The sequence below is a fragment of the Limulus polyphemus genome, unplaced genomic scaffold (genome assembly GCF_000517525.1).
Source record: "Limulus polyphemus unplaced genomic scaffold, Limulus_polyphemus-2.1.2 Scaffold384, whole genome shotgun sequence".
Classification (NCBI taxonomy): domain Eukaryota; kingdom Metazoa; phylum Arthropoda; class Merostomata; order Xiphosura; family Limulidae; genus Limulus; species Limulus polyphemus.
In genome coordinates, this window is record NW_013665994.1 from 418,928 (window position 1) to 425,919 (window position 6,992).

At 33.0% G+C, this 6,992-nt stretch overlaps 1 protein-coding gene across 5 annotated transcripts in view; it reads right to left on the reverse strand.

Moving 5' to 3' along the window:
- LOC106457872 (neurogenic locus protein delta-like) overlaps window positions 1–6,992 on the reverse strand; it is a 56,182-nt gene that overhangs the window by 34,358 nt on the left and 14,832 nt on the right. For all 5 annotated transcript variants that reach the window (XM_013917322.2, XM_022383929.1, XM_022383928.1 and 2 more), the window contains exon 3: window positions 4,825–4,972. The gene's annotated coding sequence lies outside the window, so the exon portion shown is untranslated. The remainder of the gene's footprint in view (window positions 1–4,824; window positions 4,973–6,992) is intronic.

Consider the following 6,992-nt stretch of genomic DNA (forward strand, 5'->3'; position numbering starts at 1 on the left):
TTTAAACACTTGGTTTTGGACTTAAGGAACAGAAATAACGAAATTTTGAAAACATTAGCGACAGAGTAATTGTCTTGCAAGTTTCAGCTTTTAAAATATGTGCATATATATTTTTTTTAAAAAGCGTGAATCACAATTTGACTAAGTTTTAAACACTTGGTTTTGGACTTAAGGAACAGAAATAACGAAATTTTGAAAACATTAGCGACAGAGTAATTGTCTTGCAAGTTTCAGCTTTTAAAATATGTGCATATATATTTTTTTTTGCTTAACCAATAAAGATAATTAAGCTAGTTATCTGATCACATGCAGGTGCTTAACAAATAGGGATAAATAATGTAGAGTTATTTGGTCACGTGAAGGTGCTTAACCAATAAGGATAAATATAATTATGTCCAGCTTCACTGTTATTATATTACTAGTAATAAAAATATAGCTGAATAATTTGAGTTATTTTATATCGATTCAATGAGCACAAATTGTAATAATCGCTATGACAGATTTCTTCTAAATATTTTAATTTAGACTTGTAAATAAAACGAAATTTCTCGCACAAATATTCTCTCCAAAGACGAGTCATAGAGTGAGTTTTCATCCAGGTTAGTTTTTACATTTCCAAACAATTCTGAAAAAACAAATTAATAAAAAACTCATGTTTAATATCCGTTGTTGATTAGTGTTTTATTATTTGAATTTCTTGACACATTTTATCACATGGCATGTTTCTAAAGAAGAACGTTATTTGTTCTATGGTTAATTTTTTATTTTATTCATAAATTATTTAAAAAACACGCATTAGGGCATGTATTACGGTATTTGTTAAAGTTATTTCAAAAACAAATCACGTGGTCGATATTATAATTATCTAATTAAGGGGAAAAAAGCAAGGAAAGGCTCTATAGTTCCGACTGAACCCCCTATCACGCATTGTTAACGAGATTGCCTGAAGATGATCCCAGCTGTCCCTTCTTTATAAGAGCTTATCGTCTCTTACAATAGGCATGATACGAAGTAGCAGTTTTTGCTCACTTCCGTGCCACGCTAAATCAACATCTTTTAATATTTCGTCCTACCTCGTAGCATTTACATGTGCTGCGTCGTTCCACACGAATACAAGTGGGAGAAGCCCTGCCTAGGGCGCAGCCTATTGAACAAAATAAAAACTACCATCTGTTGAATTGTATCATAGAGCTTGCACGCGTTTGTTTTCGGGCTTGTTGATAATGTGTTAAAATGATTTAATTTAGTATTTATATAGTAAGTGTATAAATGATATATTGTTATAATGGTGGCTATTTTGTGAACTCGCTATGAAATTTTAAGGAGGCACATGTCAATATATATAGAAGAAAGCTCCGTGTAAGCTGGGGTAAGGGATATCAGTATCTCTGTGCACCTAGAAGTTCCATGGTAACGCACTTCCTCTACATTATAATTCGACAGTTAAGACCTTGTGTATCCAATAGGTCATTTTTTATTTTAAAAGTCTTCACAATTATCAAATTGTTAGACCTCAGTATATTAATTTTAGTTGACCTTTTGGTTGTTTAGAACAAAAACTTGTTAGGTAAATGCAATGAAGAAAAATTGTCCATAAATGATTGTTTTGTTTGTTTTTTTGGAATTTCGCGCAAAGCTACACGAGGGCTATCTGCGCTAGCCGTCCCTAATTTAGCAGTGTAAGACTAGAGTGAAGGCAGCTAGTCATCACCACCCACCCCCAACTCTTTTACCAACGAATAGTGGGATTGACCGTCACATTATAACCCCCCCACGGCTGAAAGGGCGAGCATGTTTGGTGGGATGCGGATTCGAACCCGCGACCCTCAGATTGTGAGTCGAGCGCCTTATCCACCTGGCCATGCCGGGCACTCCATAAATGAATATTTGGATTAAAAAATATCTTTATTATATGCGTACTATCTTTTTTCTTATTTTTATACAATATTACTTTAAACTTTTCTCTATCAAGATAAGTCTTAAATGTTTGTTTAGAAATAAGTCAAACGTCAGTCTTTGAAATATAAAATAAGTCGATAAAATAACCAGTCCGTTTATTTACATGAATATTACAAAATGTAGACTATGAAGATATTTTGAAAGAAAAGAAATTTCTGTGTCCGTAAAATTCTCTGTCTTTAAATAATAATATTCATCTTTCAATATTGGCAAATCTAAGCAAAAAACAAATCCTGATGGATAATGAATAAAACATTAACAAGTAAGAAATAAAAAGAAATAGTGTAAACTAGTGGAAAAAAAGAGAAAATAAAGTGCTTTAAAGCAAAAGTATTTTTTAAAAATGTTTCTATGTTAAGAACTGTTGTAGACGAAATTGTTCAGGATATTCCAAATTAAATCTGTTATTTCTATATTTAATTGGTTTTGAGGTATGATCTTGTTTTCGTGTCAATCAACTTTATAGCTCTACCTAGTGTCTATGTGAAAAATTGATGTGCTTTTGTTGTTCTGCTTTAGTCACAAAACGAGTATTCAAAAGTTCTCGATAAGCCTAAACGATATGTCGTTTTAACCTAATAGTTTTATCATTGAATAATCAACAACTTACAATAAGCAACACAGTAAATATCATGAAATTAAATTGTTAAATAGAAGAGTTAGGTTGATTTAAGTATTCGAACGAGAAGTGAACCGCGCAATTTCCCTTTCAGGAATATCTGTGACAGGAACTCGTTAGGATTACCTCTCTCTGTTTCTAATAATAATAATAGCGTTTTTTTATCCAATTCCGAAAAACTAACTTTTTTGCTTATATATACGTATAATAAAACAGCTGTTTCTTTACAGTGAAACTACAGCCACTAACTTCTTTTGGTACTGTGAACTACAGATGCTGATGCATGGAAAGAAGAAGAAAAAAAAAGAACGGTTGATACTAGTTAATGGAAATCCGAAGAAAATAAAAAGCACAATTAAATCACCCATCCTATAGCACGTGAACTTTCAAGCAAATTTCTGTCACAGAGTACGGAACAGACTATACATAAGATTTGTGGAGATGACATGACGACAGAATTTCGATTTCTTAAAAACATTGTTCCTGGAAAACATTAATATAGCTCATTTGACAGAATAGGATCTTGTCACATGGTAGCAACCTCTCTCTTACGTAAAGTAACAACTGTCCCATACAATGTTTCAAAACGAACAAATTTACTAAATCTCTTAACACATACATTGATGGAAATTCGACGTCAAAGCACGACCTCAATATACATACACGGCATCGATCACGTATACATCTATACAATAATAAATATACAGTGGCAAAAATATTTTCATGACCAAGCCAAAATATGTTTACAGATTTAACACTGTTAACAATGAATAACTTAATCAATATTTGTATCAATTATTAAAATAAAAGCTCGTAGGCTTGGCATGGCCTAATGGTTAACGTGTCAGGCTGCGGATCGCAAGGACCGAGGATAAAGAAGTGATACCGCTGAACACATTTCGCACTTTTAGATGTAGATGCGTTATAAAAGTGACAAGACAATCCCGTTATCTGTTTCAAAGACCCAGACAAAACCACTGAGTTGGCGGGTGCTGGCTGCCTTCCCTTTGGTCAATATTTCGAAACTTGGAACAGCTATACCTGAATCTTGGGTATCTCTGATCAGGCCGTTTGGCCTATAAGTGAGCACTAGGTGACGTTCAGGTTGAAAATTCCAACTCCATATAAATGTCTCTAAAGGGAGGGAGATGTTACAGTATATGTTTGTAATTTAAACACGATTTTTTTTAAACCCTGATATTAAATAACAGTGTTGCAAGTTAGATATTAACTAATGTTTAAACAAAAAAAAATAGAATTATTCAACATAGAAATATCGTAGTCCTTTTGTCTAAACGTCTGTTCTTCTAGATGCAAATTAATAAAACGTTAAAGATATGCATAAAATAGAATGAAAAACTGATGCGTATTTAACAGGAAGAACATGTTCACTATGTACAGTTTGAGAACGACAGCATTCACGTAAGTCAATTTCATGACCACTATAAAAAGTTGAGTGGGTAATGAAGAAAACTGTAGTATAAATTTACGATGTTTCGCCAAGATTATGTCATCCTCAGGTATATCAAAATTATAACGTGAATAATGAACGGTCAATTGCTGGTTGGATTTAAAGACCTGATGAATGTAGCGTGCAATCTTTTGTAGGTCAGAAAGAAAGGTAAATTTACGTACGGTATTGCCACTAATTAACGTTCCCGGGGGCATTGCAAACTACAAAGTGGGGTCGCTAATTATAGTATTTGTGCAGTTCCATATCCTATCTTTTACACGTGATTTGTTGATTTCAATGTTAATAAGTGTGTGTGCGTGCGTGTGTGTAATGAGTTCGTTTGTTTTTCTTCTTTTTTTCAAATCAAAATTACGGGAATAAAAGTGGATTATATCTTGGATTACTATTGCTGTGACACAAGGTAAGCTTTATGAAAATATCGGGGGTGGGCGATAATTAGAGAGGGGGCGTTAATTAGGGGCAATACGGTGTGTTTTTTGGTCATTATTTTTATGAAAACAAAACCCGTTTTTAGAGAAACACTTTTCTTCGCAGAGATTACTAAATAGAAATAGACCAACTGAACAAAAGATTAAATCTTATTTACCTTTGCCACATCTAGACATAAAATTATTTTCCTCAACTTGTCGTTTATTAACGAAGATGGAAAGGATAAAATCGACCGAAAGCTTGAAAACCAAAACTTACCAGTATCTTGGTGATGAATGAGATGGAGTTCCTAAGATATATATTAAAACTTAGCTGTAGATACTTGATGAAAAGGAAAACTCACACAAGTAATCCTCGTTGTTCTACTATTCGAATACTATTTAGAATAATGGTCGAAACTGGAGCGACTGAAGACTCAAAGGCGAGAGGAGCCAGGTGCATGACTGACGGTTACCTGGACAACAGCTGCCAAGAACAGCTGGTCTTCTTACCTGCGATCATAAGAAAAAGTAAACTTGAAAGAATATTCTAAAGTTTTATCTAATGACAGTCGTGATTGCTTCGTTAGCAAGCGCTACGTGCGGTTGCAGATGTTTGCTATGCGTAATCCAAAAAGTTTGGGTTGAATTATGTGTTGACTTGGCAACATGTGGCCAAATAACTTTTGTTTCTGAGATCAAAAGTTTAAAACTAACACCATAAATGTTAACTAAAAAAATAAGTTATTTGATTTTATTCTAAATGATATTTTGAGCAGAAGAGCTCTTCGTTAACCAAAATGGTACGAAAAGTAACCAAAATTCTAAATGTTCACTGTTTGAATAAAATGTTAGAAACATTTAGCCCGAAACGCCGTTATGAGTTTAAGAAACTTCTGTATTGTAGTTTACGTTTGTTTCTGGCGTTAGGTTGCATATATTATTTTTCCTAATCTTTGAATTAATCGCATTACAGCAGTTAAAGTGAACTTCCAACCTTGTCTCTGTGTTGAGTCTCTACGACAATAAAGCTCAGATGTAGGTCTTGACTAGGGCCCCGGAGGGTGGACAAGTTTCTAGAATGACCATTCTTTGCAGTAGTTCTTCGGCCTGTTAGATCTCTAACAAAAGGAGTATAATCCCTTATTTATGTTCATTTAAAAATTGGGTGTATAACAGCTAGACAGCTACTGATTAACTCAGTTCACTAGTTTGACGTGTTGAACAAAGTGTCCTTTAATAATGTTGCATTCAGATGTCCGAATTCATTAACCGGCTTACAGTTCACCATGCTTTCAAAAACTACAGGATTTAGAATGTGTCTCACACAATATAACAAAATGATAAAATATACAGATGAGAAAAAATCCATAATCTCCTAACATTCCATACAAAATTAACTCAGATCTAAAATTTCTTCATCGTTAAAACAATATATATAATTTCTGGTTCGGTAGTTCTATACGAATTGCTATTAACACGTGTTTTCCATTTTTACGTACTTAACATTTTTTACTTATTTTTTAATACTTTTTAAGCCTAAGTTGGCAGAAAATGCAGAAGGACAAATATTTTTGCCATTACCCACAACAACATATTTTAAATCGACGTCATTCGTCATAGAACTTACTAAAGCAGTTCAGATTTCTAGTTACATTTACCATGGCGTTCATTTTTATACTGGATAAGTTAAAATTTCTCGTGCGAGCATTTACGATATGTATATTAGGTTCTAACTTACTTATTAGTGATTCATAAATTAAATAATTGTGTCAAAGAGGCACGTGCACTCCGGTAAGCTTACTTAAAGGTAAAGATTTTACGAGGCTCTACAAGAAATATTTGACTCAGTTGGCCATTAGTAAAACACACGCGTTCAGAGGGAGTTGCCCAACGTGTTATTCGACACCTCAATTCGTAAATGGTGGAAATAGTTTTTATTAATAGTCCAAGTGATTAGTAAAGTGTCGTTTCAAACTTACAGCACCTAATGTGATATGTTAATTATAAAAAGTTGGTGTTATGCTTAATTCTTGAGAAGTATACAGTGAAACCTTGTAAATCAATTTGATTTGAATTTTTCTTCATTTTCTTATCGTGAGAAAGGACTATAAATCTGTATAAGTTGAAATCGAATTTTTTTAACTGTAAGATACGAAAATATATTATAATTTATTCTATTTAAAGCATTGAAAAAAAGTAAGAAAAACATTCAAAAGTTACTAATTCTTGTGCTGTGCCACAATTGAATGTGCTTGAATTGATGACCGACTCATCCCCAGGATGCATTTTATTACATATTTCGGAAAATCATCGCCTTACACAAATAAAAACATCTTGGTGAATAAAAACATCTTAAGACCAGTGGTGAATATAATTAAGTTCCAATTTTACCCAATGTTTTTTTTTTACTTTATAATTTTGTTTAATATTAGTTTGATTTAAAACGTTTAAATAATTCGCACTGAATCAAATTATTTTGTGGAATTAATGTGTTTTGTTTTTGAATTTCGCGCAAAGCTACACGAGGGCT